The sequence below is a fragment of the Salminus brasiliensis genome, chromosome 7, assembly GCF_030463535.1.
Source record: "Salminus brasiliensis chromosome 7, fSalBra1.hap2, whole genome shotgun sequence".
Taxonomy (NCBI): Eukaryota; Metazoa; Chordata; class Actinopteri; order Characiformes; family Bryconidae; genus Salminus; species Salminus brasiliensis.
In genome coordinates, this window is record NC_132884.1 from 18680893 (window position 1) to 18699047 (window position 18155).

General features: G+C 39.2%; 1 pseudogene; it reads right to left on the reverse strand.

Annotated features, from left to right (window-relative positions):
• Nucleotides 1-8436: 8436 nt before the first annotated feature.
• On the reverse strand, nucleotides 8437-10143 carry LOC140559616 (general transcription factor II-I repeat domain-containing protein 2-like; annotated as a pseudogene).
• Between the last annotated feature and the right edge of the window lie 8012 nt (nucleotides 10144-18155).

Genomic DNA, 18155 nt, shown 5'->3' on the forward strand with positions numbered 1-18155 from the left:
TGGGTCTAAGAAGCACCCCAGGACAGAGCCGGCCCTCTTTATGAGGTTATTCAGTCTCATCTTATCTGCCGCCGAGATGCTACTGCCCCAGCAGACCACTCCATAAAAGATGGCAGATGCCACCACTGTGTCGAAGAAAGTCCTCAGGAGTGCTCCCTGAACTCCAAAGGACCTCAGTCTCCTCAGTAGGTAGAGTCTGCTCTGGCCTTTCTTGAAGAGTACAGCAGTGTTGACTGACCAGTCCAGTTTGTTGTTCAGATGAACACCCAGGTATTTATAAGAGTCCACTCTCTCGATGTTCATACCCTGGATGTTCACTGATGGAGGGGGGTGTCTGCTCCTGCGGAAATCCACCACCAGTTCTTTGGTCTTTCCTGCGTTTATCTGAAGGTGTTTCTGCAGACACCAGTCCACAAAGTCCTGACTGAATGAGTTCTCTGTACTCACTGTCCTCCTCATTGGTTATGAGGCCGACAATCGCTGAGTCATCGGAGAACTTCTGGAGGTCACAGGTCGGTGAGCTGGGTGAAGATGAACGGTGCCAAGACCATTCCTTGAGGGGCTCCTGTGCTGCTGACCACCATATCAGAGACACAGTCCCGTGCCCTCACATACTGTGGTCGGTTGGTGAGGTAGTCCAGTATCCAGTTCGACAGGTGATTGTCCACTCCACAATGTCCCAGCTTGTCCTTTAGGAGCCCTGGCTGTATGGTGTTAAAAGCACTGGAGAAATCAAAGAAGGTGATCCTCACAGTGCTGCCGGGCTTCTCCAGGTGAGAAAGAAGGGTTTAAGTTTTGATGCTGGAGGTGGCAGTGATTTAGACCCGATAATGGCAAACGCTTTCACTCGGATTACATTTAAACAGCTTTTTGTGTCTCTTGTTTTTTAGGCCCAGACCTGTTGAGGAGGAGCCAGCCAGAGCTCTGCAGAATTGTTTAGCAATCTCTTCAGTGCATCTAAACCATGGACTGATGGCCAGAAGTAATCAATCCTCTGGATTCAATCCACTAAAATGATTGAAAGAAAATGACATGAGCATCTGTACCCCATTAGTCTAAGCTCCCCAAATGTTATTTCGCTATACAAGCAACAAACTGTGCTAAGCAAGGGACTGTTCTTAACGGCAGGTCAAAGAACAGCCCAACCCTATCTCCAGAAAATGCAAATGTCAGTGACAGTTATGAGTGCAAAAACAAATGTATTGGACATGTTTGGCAGTTTATTATTCAATTGTTAATTTGTCAAACCTCTTAACTGTTCAAAGAATTTGGGGGAAATACTGAGATTGTTAAGTCTGAACACACAACCAACACATCATTCAGTTAAAGTCTATCTCAGAGTCTAATCAAGCTGTTTGGATCCTAATGCTTTTGGTGACTATATATGCTAGTAGTCCTCTACAACCTCCCTCTACAAGGTTTTATGGCTATCAAGAGCTTGAATGGCACCTGTTTGATTGATAGAAAGAGTGCTCATGGCACAAAGGGTAGAAGCCAAAAGGATTAGTGGCTTTTTGCAGGTGAGAAAACCCTGATGTTGTTGCCGCCTTCTCGTTGTGTTATTTGACAGCTTTTACCCAAATGAAGTTGAAGTTAAAACAAGATTGAACATTTTAAAGGAAAATGTGTATTTAGATATGTAATGAAGATATGAATTCATTTATTATTTGACTGTGGAATGAAACAGTTATTAGTCATACACTATGAATGTAAATGATGTGTAACTTAATAAAAAAGAGCATCATTTCTACATGTAAACTGAGTTTATTCTGTTCTGCTGGAAGAATGTGCAGGGAGCGTGGGATGGGGGAAGTGGTAGGAAATTAAATAAGCTATTCTGGCCCACCACTGGAACTGGTAATAGGAGGCTGGCACTTACGTACTTCTGGCTCAATTCGGATTATACCAGCTTCGACCAGGACTACGCGCTCCGACCATCCCATCAAAGACCATGCAGATTCTACATAACCATAAGGGCCAACAGATTTACAACAAGAGCTCGTCTTCCCCAAAACCTGCACCTTAACTCAAACAAATGACTCAAAATGTACTCAAACCCTCTGAACGTCAAAGAGTTGCATAAAATAAAATGGTCTTGATTCAGATATATACTTTGAATAACGCTCACTAATTTTTATAAGCTTAATTTCATCTTCTAGAACTTACTTTATAAGTGCAATTTTATGTTTCTACTTAATTAAAATATGTAAAAAGTTTATGTAGCTCATAAGCACCTTGAACGTTCTACAAAAGAAACTGTTAGAAAAACTACTTTATCTCCCATGTGAGTGTCTCTATACAATGTGATTTCCCCCCTTGTTGTTTTATAATATTTTCTATAATGACCTTACATCAAAATAAATCAGCCACACATAAAATACACATAAAACAACACTGCAAGTTCACTCTTTTCACACCACACTTGATTGGAGCCAATATGCTAACACAACAGCGTCTCCTTTTGAATTTAGATTTACTTGACAGCTTGGTGTTGGAAGTAACTGCTCACTCCAGGACAAGCCCAGATAGATGTGTTGTCAGTGCAGCAAGTATTTTCTCACAGGCGCTACTTGCATGAATCCACCAGCCAAGACGAGAACTACAATCATACGACACACCAGTAGTTCATTCCTTTAACAGAAACATCTCAGTGCAGAGAAAGCCGCGCAGACAAGACAACACACAAATTGTGTGCTATGGCATTCTGCTCTATGCCCTTAACAAACCACCAAGCTGTGCAATGAAAATGCCCTGACTTTTTTAATACTTTTTTTTAACACGATTTTGCAGCAAAGGCTCTAAAACCTTTATATATCCATATGTCTTGACATAATCTGCTTTACACAGTGAAGATAAATAAAAAGATGAGAAAAGGAATTACGAACGGATGTTAAATTGCTGGGATTTTAATATACTACACAGACTTGGTGTTTTTTCTGGATGTGTCTAAATGACGCGTGTTTGGGGTTTACATTTGATGACATCATCGTATATAAACGAGAGGTGAAAGGAGGGGCGCTGCGCTTGAATACTGCAATTGTGACGTCTGCAGCTCAGCGGAATGATGGAACTGGAGGAGTTCGGAGCGGAGCTCACAATACTTGCACACCAGCTCAAAGAGGCAGGTGTTTGGGGTGCGGATCTCACAGCAGGTGGAGCAGAAGGTGAGCTTCCTATAGGGGGAGCTGGAGCATCTTCTGAGGCTGAAAGACTTGGCGGAAGCTCGCTGTGCGGCCCTTCAGAAGCGTGTATGGAAGGTCTCAGCAGCCCTGGTGGTGACTGAGAGGGACCTGGAACTCTACAGGGTCCCAACACAGCCGGACGTGGAAATTGAGACCATCGCTCTCAAGGTGAAGAATGCCCTGGAGCGGCTGGGAGAAGAAGGGCTGGCTGATGGAGACCCAGAGAATGACGTGAACTTCTGTAAGGACGATGGCCCCATAGAGGAGCTTAAGTGAACTTAGGCCACCTGGATTTCGTGGAGACCCAGGCAGAACGTCCAGAAACCGCCACCCCTGTGAAATGGTGGAATAAACCAAAAAACCTGTTTTGCAGAGTTCAGGAAGGAAGGCTTTGCCATTGTTCCAATCAAAATAAGAGAAAGAGAGAATCGCCAGATTGAAAAGGAAATTAGGGAGAAGTTGGAAGTGAAAGAGAGATGGAAGAGGGCTCAGGAGGAAAAAGAAGAGTACATTAAATGGGTTCAGGCGAGATACGCCGAAAAGAAGCGGAGGGCCGCGGAAAGGCTGGCAGAAATGGAGGAGGCGCAGGAATGCTGAGCATGGTTCTACCATTTGAGGGCCAGGATAGTTCGGCATGCCCAAAGGAAAGAAGCCAGCAAGGAGCAGAAGGCTGAGGAGATGGCGCAGCAGAAAGAGCGTGAAAGAGCAGAAAAGCTGGAGGACAAAAAGAGGGACTGCGAACTGATCCAGAAAGTGTGGAGATTAAAGCAAGAACATTCGTGGGATCAGGCGATTCCTCAGATAGAAGTGGTTTAGAAGAAAGTCTTCAAAGTCCTACCAGAGCCGGGGGAAGGCATCGGTTAAACAGGCAGTGAAGTGGAGAGCAGCGAGGAAAGAAAAACATAAAATAGAAAAGAAAAAATATGAACATGAAGTTTATGATCTTTGTAGAAATGACATTTACATGCATGAATCAAACTGCATTTATAACTAATCTGATCAATAAAATAAATAAAAAGTAGCTCTATGAAGCCTATTTGTTAAATACAAGTAGTTGATTAAATCAACACACTTACCAATGACTTAGGACACGTCCCAGAATCCTTAAAAACAGCACAACAACAATCCATCACAAGAGTTTCAGCCTATGGAGAAAATAGCATTTATATACATTTGGTTTTGAACATACCTTTTTATCTTGATGTTTTAACTTGGCATGTGGAATGTCATTTATTACTCTTACAATATGTTAAAAACAAAAAGCATTACAAATGACAATTTTACATTAAAATTCATTTACATTTGAATCAGGTCAACATGGTTATCAGAACTGCATATGCTAGCTATATGAACTCTATATGCTGTATGAAGAAACTGTTCTCGTCTAAAACATTTAGTTTCTGATTACAATGATGAACTGTGACCTTCTGCTGCTAAACGTGGAAATATGATGTTTTAGGAATATTCAGGTTACTTTAGCAAGAGTGTTTGTGCAGTGCATTTAATAAAACACTCCTGTGCCTCTCAAATCAGGACTAAATCTAGACTCAAAGGTGCTTTTGACTGACACAGTACCATTACCACAAACTGATGCTGTGTGGCCAAAGGTTTGTGGACACCTGGTGCAATTTTGTTAGTTCAATTTGCATTCATTTGAGCAGATCAGACAGTTAGACAGCGCTAGCTAGCGACCTTTTAGCTATGCTTAGTGCTCCCATAAACTTACCAGAAATATCAAGCATATACGTGGATTCATAAAGACAAACAAAATAAACTATCCTACAGTGTAACTGTGCAATAACAAAGTCTTCTCATATACGCTAACTCTACCTCCTAGAAGCAAGATGTGTGTGTAAAATGTCTGCAGTCTGCCCGGCAAAAGCTGTGCTTGCACATGCGCAGTTATGTCTTAACCACCAAAAAAATCTAATTCAGATAAAGCAAAGTTTATTCGTTCATTTTATTTATTTGTTTTTTGTTAATTTTATTTGTTTGTTTTTGTGTTCATTTTATTATTTTTTTGTTTATTGTATTTATTTGTATTTATAAGCATTACTGCATTTACCCATTACTGCACATTTCTACAGTAAGAAATGTCTGAAACTCATACCATGAATACATCAGGTACTGTTCAAGAATTTATGGGTGTGAATTCATAACAGTTTGACTTTTCAAAATCTTGTCTACCCAATACTAAATTGACACTTTACAAAAGTTTGCTATCCCATTACTCCACATTCCTACAGTAAGAAATGTCTAAAACTTCTACCATGAATACATCAGACACTGATGATTTTGTGGAGTGATTTGATCATTTGGTTTAGTTTATTGAATTGTAAATTTATCCATCTTTATCATTTAGCTATGAAATGATATGAGCACAATAAAGTCTTATTATGAGTAGGTAGGAAAGTGATGTTAAAATACAGTGGATTTAACTGAAAGAAGATTATTTTATGTTTAATATCAGAGATGATCTGAATTTCCACCGTTTCAGACTGACCTTCATATATACATATATTCTCATCACTAGAGTGACACTGACTGACTGACATGGTGGTGGTTTGTTAGAGTTTGTTGTGCTGATTTGATTGGATCAGAAACAGCAGAGTGGACACAGTGTTTAAAACTGCTGTGTCTGATCCACTTGTACCACCAGCACCACACACACACACACACACACACACACACACACACACACACACACTCTACCACCATGTCTGCGTCACTGCAGCGGCCAGTTGGTGTCTCTATTCCTTCATGTTGACTCCCCAGCTTTGACCAACAGAAGCCTATTCTGGCCGGCATCACAGTGGAGGTTATGAGGGGACCTCTGGCCATAGTTTCAGCGTCTTACTGGTTTTCTTTCCTTTTCTCCTTTTGTTTGTTTGTTTTCACACAATGTTGATAAATACGGACTGTTGTGTGGAGAAGCCTGGAGATGTATTCCAGTAGCACTGTTCTAAATGTTCCACAAAAGCAGAGCCAGAAATACTTACTTGTTTTGATTTCCTAACATAACACAATCTAACACATTTTAGGAATGGCCAAAATGACAAAATACACTTTGGGCCCCCCCTGTATGAGTGGTACAAGAATACTTACTCTAAAGGGTTCCCTAATTCCCACAATGCAGTCCCAGGCACTGGAAGGTAAAGGCTGCAGAGGGCTTTAGTCACCATGGCATAAAGATCTGCATTCCCAATAGCCCATGCAGATACACCAGTGCAATGTCGTACATCTTCCTCAGCTGAACAGATAAAAGACAAGGTTATACTACCATAGTACAGATCCTTACACACAGCTACAGGGCTAGCTAGAAGGGTTCTGAGAAAGGAAAGGAAACCACACTTTATCACCATAGCAGTACAGTGGAATTTCACCTTGCCACCAATCCGTGGCAGTGAGCATACACTCACAAGTGAACAGGGCAGCAACTAGGGATGTCCCGATAAGATCCATTGACTCAGGATCAGGAACTGATCCAGGCATTTTTATTAGATCAAGTATCAGCTTTTTAAGTTCCAATCCTATCCATCTCTCTGTGAGCAAAACAAAACAGAGCTTTATTTTACATTATAAGTGCAGAGACGTTTCCACTTAGCAGCCAAAACAAACCTTAAAGTTGGCTTCTAATTCTAACTCTCCACTCCACCATGCAGATTTAAAACGATCATCCATTTATTGAAGATAAAGAATTATTCACCAGTTACTATTTGAGGAGCCGAGGAGGATTATTAAGGACTTCACCAACCAGTGGCGGTTCTAGGGGGGTGCCGAGAGGGGCCCAGTGCCCCTCCCATAACACATTTGGACCCCCCTACGGCCCCCCTAAATTAGGCGTGTCTCTCCTCAACTCTGTGAACACACGGCGACAAAGATAAGCAAGGTAAGTAAAATGTAAAAGAAAACTGTTGAAAAATGTGGAAACTGTTAATGTAATATATACTGCTTTAGGTGTGTGTGTGCTCACTGCCCCTAGTGTGTGTGTGTTCACGACCACAGATGGGTCAAATGCGGAGGATACATTTATCTGTACATTTTTTAATTAGGATAAAGAGCTCATTCACATAAACATTACAATGCGCAATATCTCCCATTCTCATGTGCAATCGAGGGTCAATGTGTGTCAATTGTTTTGACTGTTATTATTTATATTGTATATATAATCTTAAGTGTGTGTCTTGCTATCCCTATCTTTTTGCTGCTGTGACACTGTGAATTTCCCCACTGTGGGACTAATAAAGGAAGGTCTCATCACACCTCCACCACATACAAACACATGCTGCACCCTGCACTTTGTGGATGGGCCCTTTTCACATTTCTGGGTTCTCACTTCTGTCAGTGTCTATCAGCAAATACCTGCTAACAGACATTAACAGAAGTGAGTGAGCAGTTAAAATAACTGCTACACCAGTTAAGATCAAAAAAGAAGCTCATACAGCCAACTCAAGCATCATAATAAGAGTAAAAAATAGATATTTATTATCACATCAATTACATCTTTACCATCTGATACAGTGTCTTAGGCTCCTAAGTGTTAGCGAAAGCTCTATAGCAGGGGTGTCAAACTCATTTTCACAGAGGGCCACATCACCATAATGGTTGCCCTCAAAGGGCCAGATGTAACTGTAAGACAGTATAAATGTAATTAAATGCAACCAAATGTAATGTAGAATAAATATTAGTACTCCTTAATGTTAAATAACTCTGAATTTATTACTTATTCAACTTATAAATATTTGAATAGATGAAAAATATGTTTGCTTGTTACTCTGTTAACATAACATAAATCCTGTTAATTTGTCAGGTTAAGAAACTCGTATTACTCCATCAATCAACGATCAAACTATCCAAGTGAATAAAGAAAAATATCATCAAACACAAGTTATGACATTAACTAACTCAAAACTTTGTCACAATTGAAAGGGGCAGAATAACAATACAACCAACAACTGTGAGCTGCTAAGAACATGTGTAACAGATGTGGCATTTTACAAAACACAAATGGCTGCACACACCCTTGCAGAGGTCATACATACACTTAATGACAGATGGTTTGATTACAGTAAACATTTGTCTGCAAAAACACATAAACCTGTGTAAACACTAAATACACTGCTACACATATAAAGTAGTATATGTACTAAACAGGGTGTCTCAGTTCACTATATTGGTCAAGTATTTAGGTGGAGTTGATTAGGAGATGCTGCCTGTCCTTGAACACACCAAGTGGACCCACTCTCCACCATCCTCATCCATTGATCATGTTCTGAAAATAATAAACACAAAACTGTGATCTGTGCTTGTTTTTGTTGAGATTCATCATTGAAAACATCTGTTCGTACAGATAGGTGCTCCCAAACATGGACAAAACACAGGCAGCATGAAGTTGAAGCTGTGGCATCAAATCAGGGGGAAGCAGACAGTAAAAGTCTGCTAAAAGCAGCATCCTGGAACTCTGCTCTTAGGTAACGATCACTTTGAAGCTCGATTAGCTCCATGTGAAGGTGCTGGGATTGGCAAAGATGGCAAAGCCTGACTGCTGGGCTCTAAAGTCACAAAAGCGCCGATCAAACTCATTCGTTAACCGGTTCAGTTTGGTAGCCAACTGAGCACATGAAAAACTGCCGGGAAATGAGGCTGAGATGCTCTGACAAACAGGAAAGTGGGCAAGATTGTCCTGCTTCACCTGGCACATCCATAGATCAAGTTTACGCTGGAAAGCAGTGATCATGTCGGACATCTGCGTGATGACTTGTTTGCGTCCCTGAAGCTTCTGATTCAGTTGGGCAAGATGTTCGGTAATGTCGCACAACACCGCAAAGTCACACAGCCAGTTTGGAACTTACAGTTCGGACATGGGTTTTCCTTTACCCTGCATGAAAAGAGCAATGCCTTCCTAAGCTCAAAAAATCATTTGTGGACTTTGCCCCTACTCAGCCACCGCACCTCCGTATGGTACGGCACGTCTCCGTGCTCCGAGCCCATCTCCTGCAAGAACAGCTGGACTGACGGTGATTCAGGCCACGCGCCCGAATGAAGTTCAGGGTGTTCATGACAGTGGTTACTATATCATCCATCCCCAGCACCTTCCCACACAAAGCCTCTTGATGGATAATGCAATGATAAGTTATAAGGTGCGCGTGACAGTTACTCTTCTGCATTTTCTCTTTCATTAGTCCAACCAAGCCCAATTTTCCTCCACACATTGCAGGTGCGCCGTCTGTGGTTAATCCAACCAAATTTTCCCAGGGCAATGCATTTTTATTTAAGGACTTCTCCACCGCATCGAAAATGTCCCATCCCGTTGTGGTCCCATGCATGGCAGCTATATCCAACAGCTCCTCAGTGACAGAGAGGTCCGACTTCACGCCTCTAATGAAAATGGATAGCTGCGCTGTATCCGTGCTATCTGTGCTTTCATCAAGCGCTAATGAAAAGGTTTGGTAGTTGCGCCTCTCTGCGGCCAGCTGTGTTGCCAGGTTTCCTGCGAGTTCCTTAATTCGCTCCGCGATGGTGTTTCTTGATAAACTGACATTTTTAAATGTCTGTATCTGGTCGGGACACACCTGCTCACAGACCTTCAGCATACACTGCTTCAAAAATGCACCCTCTGAAAAAGACTTAGACGCGCGAGCGATTTCTTCAGCTACAATAAAGCTAGCTTTCACTGCTGCGTCGTTTTGGGCCGTAGCTCTTGTGAACATATTCTGCTGCGATCGCAATTTGCCTTTTAATTCTTGTACAATTTGTTGCTTTTTTGAAGGCTAACTTTGGCATACTTAGCTCCGTGTTTGGGATCAAAGTGCCGACGTAAATTGTACTCCTTGACAACTGCCACCGTCTCATAACACAAAAGACATACCGTTTTTTCTCCTTGAAGCACAAACATGTATTCGCCTTCCCATCCCTCTTGAAACGGTCTTCCATCTGCATCAATTTTTCTTTTCCTGGACATTTTGGGATCATATTTGTAGCTTATTGTAGCTGTAATTCCACTTGAAAAAAGCATAATCTGCATGCATTGTGGGGACATGTAGTTTAAGGTCAATGCACGCTTTAGAATTAGTCTAAAAGCATGCATTGACAATAAACTCCATTTCCCACAATTCATGCCAATTATGTTACCCGTGAAGCGACAGCATTAAGCAGATCTTTTAAGATCTTGCGGGCCACAACAAATGACACGGCGGGCCACGAGTTTGACACGTGATCTAAGGGGAAACATTAATTACCAAAAGCTAAACTAAACAGATGAGTTTTCAGACTACAGTTAAAGATTGAGACTGTGTCTGAGTCCCAAACATTATCTGGAAGGTTATTCCAGAGTTAGGGGGCTTTATAAGAAAAGGCTCTTCCCCTGCTGAGCTTTTCTGAATTTTGGGAACGAGTAAGCGAGTCCAGCATCCTGACATCTAAGTAATCTTGATGGTTCGTAATATGTAGTAAGGTCCGTAGGTACTCAGGAGCGAGGCCATGTAGGGATTTATATGTTAACAGAAGAATTTTGTATTCAATGTGGAATTTAACTGGGAGCTAATGAAGTGCTGATAGAACTGGACTGATATAGTGAAATGTTCTAGTTTTAGTAAGGACCCTGGCTGCAGCATTGAACCAGCTGAAATTATTGACGTTCCTGCTGGAACAACCTGACAGTAGTGCATTACAGCAATCTAGCCTTGAGGTAATAAAAGCGTGTGCTAGCTTTTCTGTTAAGGCAGTTTTTACCTTGTTTATAACACATGAAATTCCTTTTCTCTGTGCACTGAAGACTTTCCCAAAAACCATCAGCCTTCATAGCAGCACAGCACGGCTCTGCCCCACAGTCTCCTGTCAGAGCACTGAATGTAGCTTCATCACCACTAGACCATTTAGTACTGGACTGATTCCGGTACAGACCAGTCCAGGCAGAACCAATACCAGTCAGATTAATCAGTGCAGTGGTGTCTTCCACATCGTACACAGTGACCAGGTCAGTGTAGTTGGCTCTGCAAGCTGCTCGAGCTTCAGTCTGAGTCATGTTTGTCTCAATGAGATGGAAAGTTCTGAGACGACTTTGTTCTGCAGGAGAAAAGACTGGAGAAATGTTCTCTAGTTAATGGAGCAGAACGGAAATGACAGGTGTAGGTGTGATGTATGTAAATGTGAGAGTGTTTAATAAGAAGTTACTTGACCATGTGATCTAGCGTTCAGTTTGAAATAACATATTAACTTGATGTTGTTCTTTAATATTCAGTAATAACTTCTACAATATTGACCAGTCCTGTTACCTTTCTTACTGTAGTCCAGAGCGCTCCCCCCTCTAATACAGTCAGCACTGACATTTACAGACACTGATAGAGACAGAAAAGACACTGAATTAGGTAAGGTGTGTTATATTGATGGTACTGGACACTGCTGAGAGATGTAGAGTGTGTGTGAAGGCAGGACTTACTGTTGTAGCACAGAGCAGCAGAAACAGCATTACTGCATGGCACTGTTTCCTATTTCCCATTTCTCAGCTGTGTACACTTTAGCAATGGTGATGATTAAGGTTGAAAACCCCCCCAGTTTCTGTAAGCAGAGGGTCCTACATCAGTCCACTCCCAGTCATCAGGCAGCAGGCCGATCCAGAAATAACTGCTGCTGGTCATCCCTTTAATCTTCACTTCTTCATTCTGGTCCTGATCTCTGATGCCTGACCAGATCAGTGTAGTTCCTCCTGCAGAAAGTCTGAGCTTCCAAAACATTTTGCCAGTACCGCTGTGGCGTGTCAGTGTCCGCTGTGGAAGTCATTTCATTTTTTGGGTCCTTTTTTTCACGTTAGTTTTTTTGCACTTTTTCAACTTTTGTCAGATTTGAGTGGATTTTCATTTTTTGGGTCTTTTTTTCACGTCAGGTCCGCGGTCTACACTTTTTGCGCGTTTTAAAAGTTTTTTCAAATTTTCATGCAAGTGATACATTTTGATGCATCTGGGGCATATTTTATGCTTTTTGAGCGTTTTCACCCTTTTTTGTGCGTTTTTTGAGTTTTTAGCACTTTTTCAACTTTTGTCAGATTTGGGTGGATTTTCATTTTTTGGGTCTTTTTTTCACGTCAGGTCTACACTTCTTGTGCGTTTTAAAAGTTTTTTCAAATTTTCATGCAAGTGATACATTTTGATGCATCTGGGGCATATTTTATGCTTTTTGAGCGTTTTCACCCTTTTTTGTGCGTTTTTAGAGTTTTTTGCACTTTTTCAACTTTTGTCAGATTTGAGTGGATTTCCATTTTTTGGGTCTTTTTTTTCACGTCAGGTCCGTGGTCTACACTTTTTGTGCGTTTTAAAAGTTTTTTCAAATTTTAATGGTTGTGATGCATTTTGATGCATCTGGGGCATATTTTAAACTTTTTGATCGTTTTCACCCTTTTTTGTGCATTTTTTGAGTTTTTATCACTTTATCAACTTTTGTCAGATTTGAGTGGATTTTCATTTTTTGGGTCTTTTTTTTCACGTCAGGTCCACGGTCTACACTTTTTGTGCGTTTTAAAAGTTTTTTCAAATTTTCAAGGTTGTGATGGATTTTGATGCATCTGGGGCATATTTTATGCTTTTTGAGTGTTTTCACCCTTTTTTGGGCGTTTTTAGAGTTTTTTGCACTTTTTCAACTTTTGTCAGATTTGAGTGGATTTCCATTTTTTGGGTCTTTTTTTTCACGTCAGGTCAGCGGTCTACACTTTTTGTGCGTTTTAAAAGTTTTTTCAAATTTTAATGGTTGTGATGCATTTTGATGCATCTGGGGCATATTTTAAACTTTTTGATCGTTTTCACCCTTTTTTGTGCATTTTTTGAGTTTTTATCACTTTATCAACTTTTGTCAGATTTGAGTGGATTTTCATTTTTTGGGTCTTTTTTTTCATGTCAGGTCCACGGTCTACACTTTTTGTGCCTTTTAAAAGTTTTTTCACATTTTCATGCTAGTGATGCATTTTGATTCATCTGGGGCATATTTTATGCTTTTTGAACGTTTTCACCCTTTTTTGTGCGTTTTTTGAGTTTTTTGCACTTTTTCAACTTTTGTCAGATTTGAGTGGATTTCCATTTTTTGGGTCTTTTTTTTCACGTCAGGTCCGTGGTCTACACTTTTTGTGCCTTTTAAAAGTTTTTTTAAATTTTCATGCAAGAGAAAATCTTTTGTTTCACGTCAGGTCCGCGGTCTATACTTTTTGTGCCTTTTAAAAGTTTTTTTTAATTTTCATGCAAGTGACGCATTTTGATGCATCATGGGCATATTTTATGCTTTTTGAGCGTTTTCACCCTTTTTTGGGCGTTTTTAGAGTTTTTAGCACTTTTTAAACTTTTATCAGATTTGGGAGGATTTTCATTTTTTGGGTCTTTTTTTGTGCGTTTTAAAAGTTTTTTCAAATTTTCATGCAAGTGATGCAGTTTGATGCATCTGGAGCATATTTTATGCTTTTTGAGCGTTTTCACCCTTTTTTGTGCATTTTTAGAGTTTTTAGCACTTTTTGAACTTTTGTCAGATTTGAGTGGATTTTCATTTTTTGGGTCTTTTTTTTCACGTCAGGTCAGCGGTCTACACTTTTTGTGCGTTTTAAAAATTTTCTCAAATTTTCATGCTAGTGATGCATTTTGATGCATCTGGGGCATATTTTATGCTTTTTGAGCGTTTTCACCCTTTTTTTGCGTTTTTAACATTTTTTGCACTTCTGCAACTTTTGTCAGATTTGAGGGGGTTTTCATTTTTTGGGTCTTTTTTTTCACGTCAGGTCCGCGGTCTACACTTTTTGTGCCTTTTAAAAAATTTCTCAAATTTTCATGCTAGTGATGCATTTTGATGCATCTGGGGCATATTTTATGCTTTTTGAACGTTTTCACCCTTTTTTGGGCGTTTTTAGAGTTTTTTGCAGTTTTTCATCTTTTGTCAGATTTGAGTGGATTTTCATTTTTTGGGTCTTTTTTTCACGTCAGGTCAGCGGTCTACACTTTTTGTGCGTTTTAAAAGTTTTTTCAAATTTTCATGCAAGTGATGCATTTTGATGCATCTGGGGCATATTTTATGCTTTTTGAGCGTTTTCACCCTTTTTTGGGCGTTTTTAGAGTTTTTTGCCCTTTTTCATCTTTTGTCAGATTTGAGTGGATTTTCATTTTTTGGGTCTTTTTTTCACGTCAGGTCAGCGGTCTACACTTTTTGTGCGTTTTAAAAGTTTTTTCAAATTTTCATGCAAGTGATGCATTTTGATGCATCTGGGGCATATTTTATGCTTTTTGAGCGTTTTCACCCTTTTTTGGGCGTTTTTAGAGTTTTTTGCCCTTTTTCATCTTTTGTCAGATTTGAGTGGATTTTCATTTTTTGGGTCTTTTTTTCACGTCAGGTCAGCGGTCTACACTTTTTGTGCGTTTTAAAAGTTTTTTCAAATTTTCATGCAAGTGATGCATTTTGATGCATCTGGGGCATATTTTATGCTTTTTGAGCGTTTTCACCCTTTTTTGTGCGTTTTTAGCATTTTTTGCACTTCTGCAACTTTTGTCAGATTTCAGTGGATTTTCATTTTTTGAGTCTTTTTTTTCACGTCAGGTTAGCGGTCTACACTTTTTGTGCGTTTTAAAAGTTTTTTCAAATTTTCATGCAAGTGATGCATTTTGATGCATCTGGGGCATATTTTATGCTTTTTGAGCGTTTTCACCCTTTTTTGTGCGTTTTTAGAGTTTTTTGCACTTTTTCATCTTTTGTCAGATTTGAGTGGATTTTCATTTTTTGGGTCTTTTTTTTTTACGTCAGGTCCACGGTCTACACTTTTTGTGCGTTTTAAAAGTTTTTTCAAATTTTCATGCAAGTGATGCATTTTGATGCATCTGGGGCATATTTTATGCTTTTTGAGCGTTTTCACCCTTTTTGTGCGTTTTTAGAGTTTTTTGCACTTTTTCAACTTTTGTCAGATTTGAATGGATTTTCATTTGTTGGGTCTTTTTTTTTCACGTCAGGTCCGCGGTCTACACTTTTTGTGCGTTTTTAAAGTTTTTTCAAATTTTCATGCAAGTGATGCATTTTGATGCATCTGGGGCATATTTTATGCTTTTTGAGCGTTTTCACCCTTTTTTTGCGTTTTTAACATTTTTTGCACTTCTGCAACTTTTGTCAGATTTGAGTGGATTTTCATTTTTTGGGTCTTTTTTTTCACGTCAGGTCCACGGTCTACACTTTTTGTGCCTTTTAAAAGTTTTTTCACATTTTCATGCTAGTGATGCATTTTGATGCATCTGGGGCATATTTTATGCTTTTTGAACGTTTTCACCCTTTTTTGTGCGTTTTTAGAGTTTTTTGCAGTTTTTCAACTTTTGTCAGATTTGAGTGGATTTTCATTTTTTGGGTCTTTTTTTTCACGTCAGGTCCGCGGTCTACACTTTTTGTGCCTTTTAAAAGTTTTTTTAAATTTTCATGCAAGTGATGCATTTTGATGCATCTGGGGCATATTTTATGCTTTTTGAGCGTTTTCACCCTTTTTTGTGCATTTTTACAGTTTTTTGCACTTTTTCATCTTTTGTCAGATTTGAGTGGATTTTCATTTTTTGGGTCTTTTTTTTTACGTCAGGTCCACGGTCTACACTTTTTGCGCATTTTAAAAGTTATTTCAAATTTTCATACTTGTGATGCATTTTGATGCATCTGGGGCATATTTTATGCTTTTTGAGCGTTTTCACCCTTTTTTGTGCGTTTTTAGAGTTTTTTGCACTTTTTCAACTTTTGTCAGATTTGAGTGGAGTTAAATTTTTTGGGTCTTTTTTTTCACGTCAGGTCAACATCTTTTTGATAGTTTTAAAACTTTTTTCAAATTGTCATGCATGTGATGCAGTTTGATGCATCTGGGGTGTATTTCATGCTTTGTGAGCGTTTTAACCCTTTTTTGTGTGTTTTTAGAGTTTTTTGCACTTTTTCAACTTTTGTCAGATTTGGGTGGATTTTCATCTTTTGGGTCTTTTTTTTAACGTCAGGTCCGCGGTCAACACTTTTTATCCGTTTCAAAAGTTTTTTCAAATTGTCATGCAAGTGATGCAGTTTGATGCATCTGGGGTGTATTTCATGCTTTTTGAGCGTTTTCAAACTTTTTTGTGCGTTTTTAGAGTTTTTCGCACTTTTTCAACTTTTGTCAGATTTGGGTGGATTTTCATTTTTTGGGTCTTTTTTTTACGTCAGGTCCGCGGTCAACACTTTTTGTCCGTTTTAAAACTTTTTTCAAATTGTCATGCATGTGATGCAGTTTGATGCATCTGGGGTGTATTTCATGCTTTGTGAGCGTTTTACCCTGTTTTGTGCATTTTTAGAGTTTTTTGCACTTTTTCAACTTTTGTCAGATTTGGGTGGATTTTAATTTTTTGGGTCTTTTTTTTCATGTCAGGTCTGCGATCAACACTATTTTATCCGTTTTGAAAGTTTTTTCAAATTGTCATGCATGTGATGCAGTTTGATGCATCTGGAGCATATTTTACGCTTTGAGAGCGTTTTAACCCTTTTTTGTGCGTTTTTAGAGTTTTTCGCACTTTTTCAACTTTTGTCAGATTTGGGTGGATTTTCATTTTTTGGGTCTTTTTTTTCACGTCAGGTCCGCGGTCAACACTTTTTGTCCGTTTTAAAAGTTTTTTCAAATTGTCATGCAAGTGATGCAGTTTGATGCATCTGGGGCATATTTTATGCTTTGTGAGCGTTTTAACCCTTTTTGTGCGTTTTTAGAGTTTTTTGCACTTTTTAACTTTTGTCAGATTTGGGTGGATTTTCATTTTTTGGGTCTTTTTTTTCACGTCAGGTCCCCGGTCAACACTTTTTGTCTGTTTTAAAACTTTTTTCAAATTGTCATGCATGTGATGCAGTTTGATGCATCTGGGGTGTATTTCATGCTTTGTGAGCGTTTTAACCCTTTTTGTGCGTTTTTAGAGTTTTTTGCACTTTTTCAACTTTTGTCAGATTTGGGTGGATTTTCATTTTTTGGGTCTTTTTTTTCACGTCAGGTCCCCGGTCAACACTTTTTGTCTGTTTTAAAACTTTTTTCAAATTGTCATGCATGTGATGCAGTTTGATGCATCTGGGGTGTATTTCATGCTTTGTGAGCGTTTTAACCCTGTTTTGTGCGTTTTTAGAGTTTTTTACACTTTTTCAACTTTTGTCAGATTTGGGTGGATTTTCATTTTTTGGGTCTTTTTTTTCACGTCAGGTCCGCGGTCAACACTTTTGTCCGTTTTAAAGGTTTTTTCAAATTGTCATGCATGTGATGCAGTTTGATGCATCTGGAGCATATTTTACGCTTTGAGAGCGTTTTAACCCTTTTTTGTGAGTTTTTAGAGTTTTTCGCACTTTTTCAACTTTTGTCAGATTTGGGTGGATTTTCATTTTTTGGGTCTTTTTTTTACGTCAGGTCCGCAGTCAAAACTTTTTGTTAGTTTTAAAACTTTTTTCAAATTGTCATGCATGTGATGCAGTTTGATGCATCTGGGGTGTATTTCATGCTTTGTGAGCGTTTTAACCCTTTTTTGTGTGTTTTTAGAGTTTTTCGCACTTTTTCAACTTTTGTCAGATTTGGGTGGATTTTCATTTTTTGGGTCTTTTTTTTCACGTCAGGTCCGCGGTCAACACTTTTTGTCCGTTTTAAAAGTTTTTTCAAATTGTCATGCAAGTGATGCAGTTTGATGCATCTGGGGCGTATTTCATGCTTTTTGAGCGTTTTCAAACTTTTTTGTGCGTTTTTAGAGTTTTTCGCACTTTTTCAACTTTTGTCAGATTTGGGTGGATTTTCATTTTTTGGGTCTTTTTTTTCACGTCAGGTCCGCGGTCAACACTTTTTATCCGTTTTAAAAGTTTTTTCAAATTGTCATGCATGTGATGCAGTTTGATGCATCTGGGGCGTATTTCATGCTTTTTGAGCGTTTTCAAACTTTTTTGTGCATTTTTAGAGTTTTTCGCACTTTTTCAACTTTTGTCAGATTTGGGTGGATTTTCATT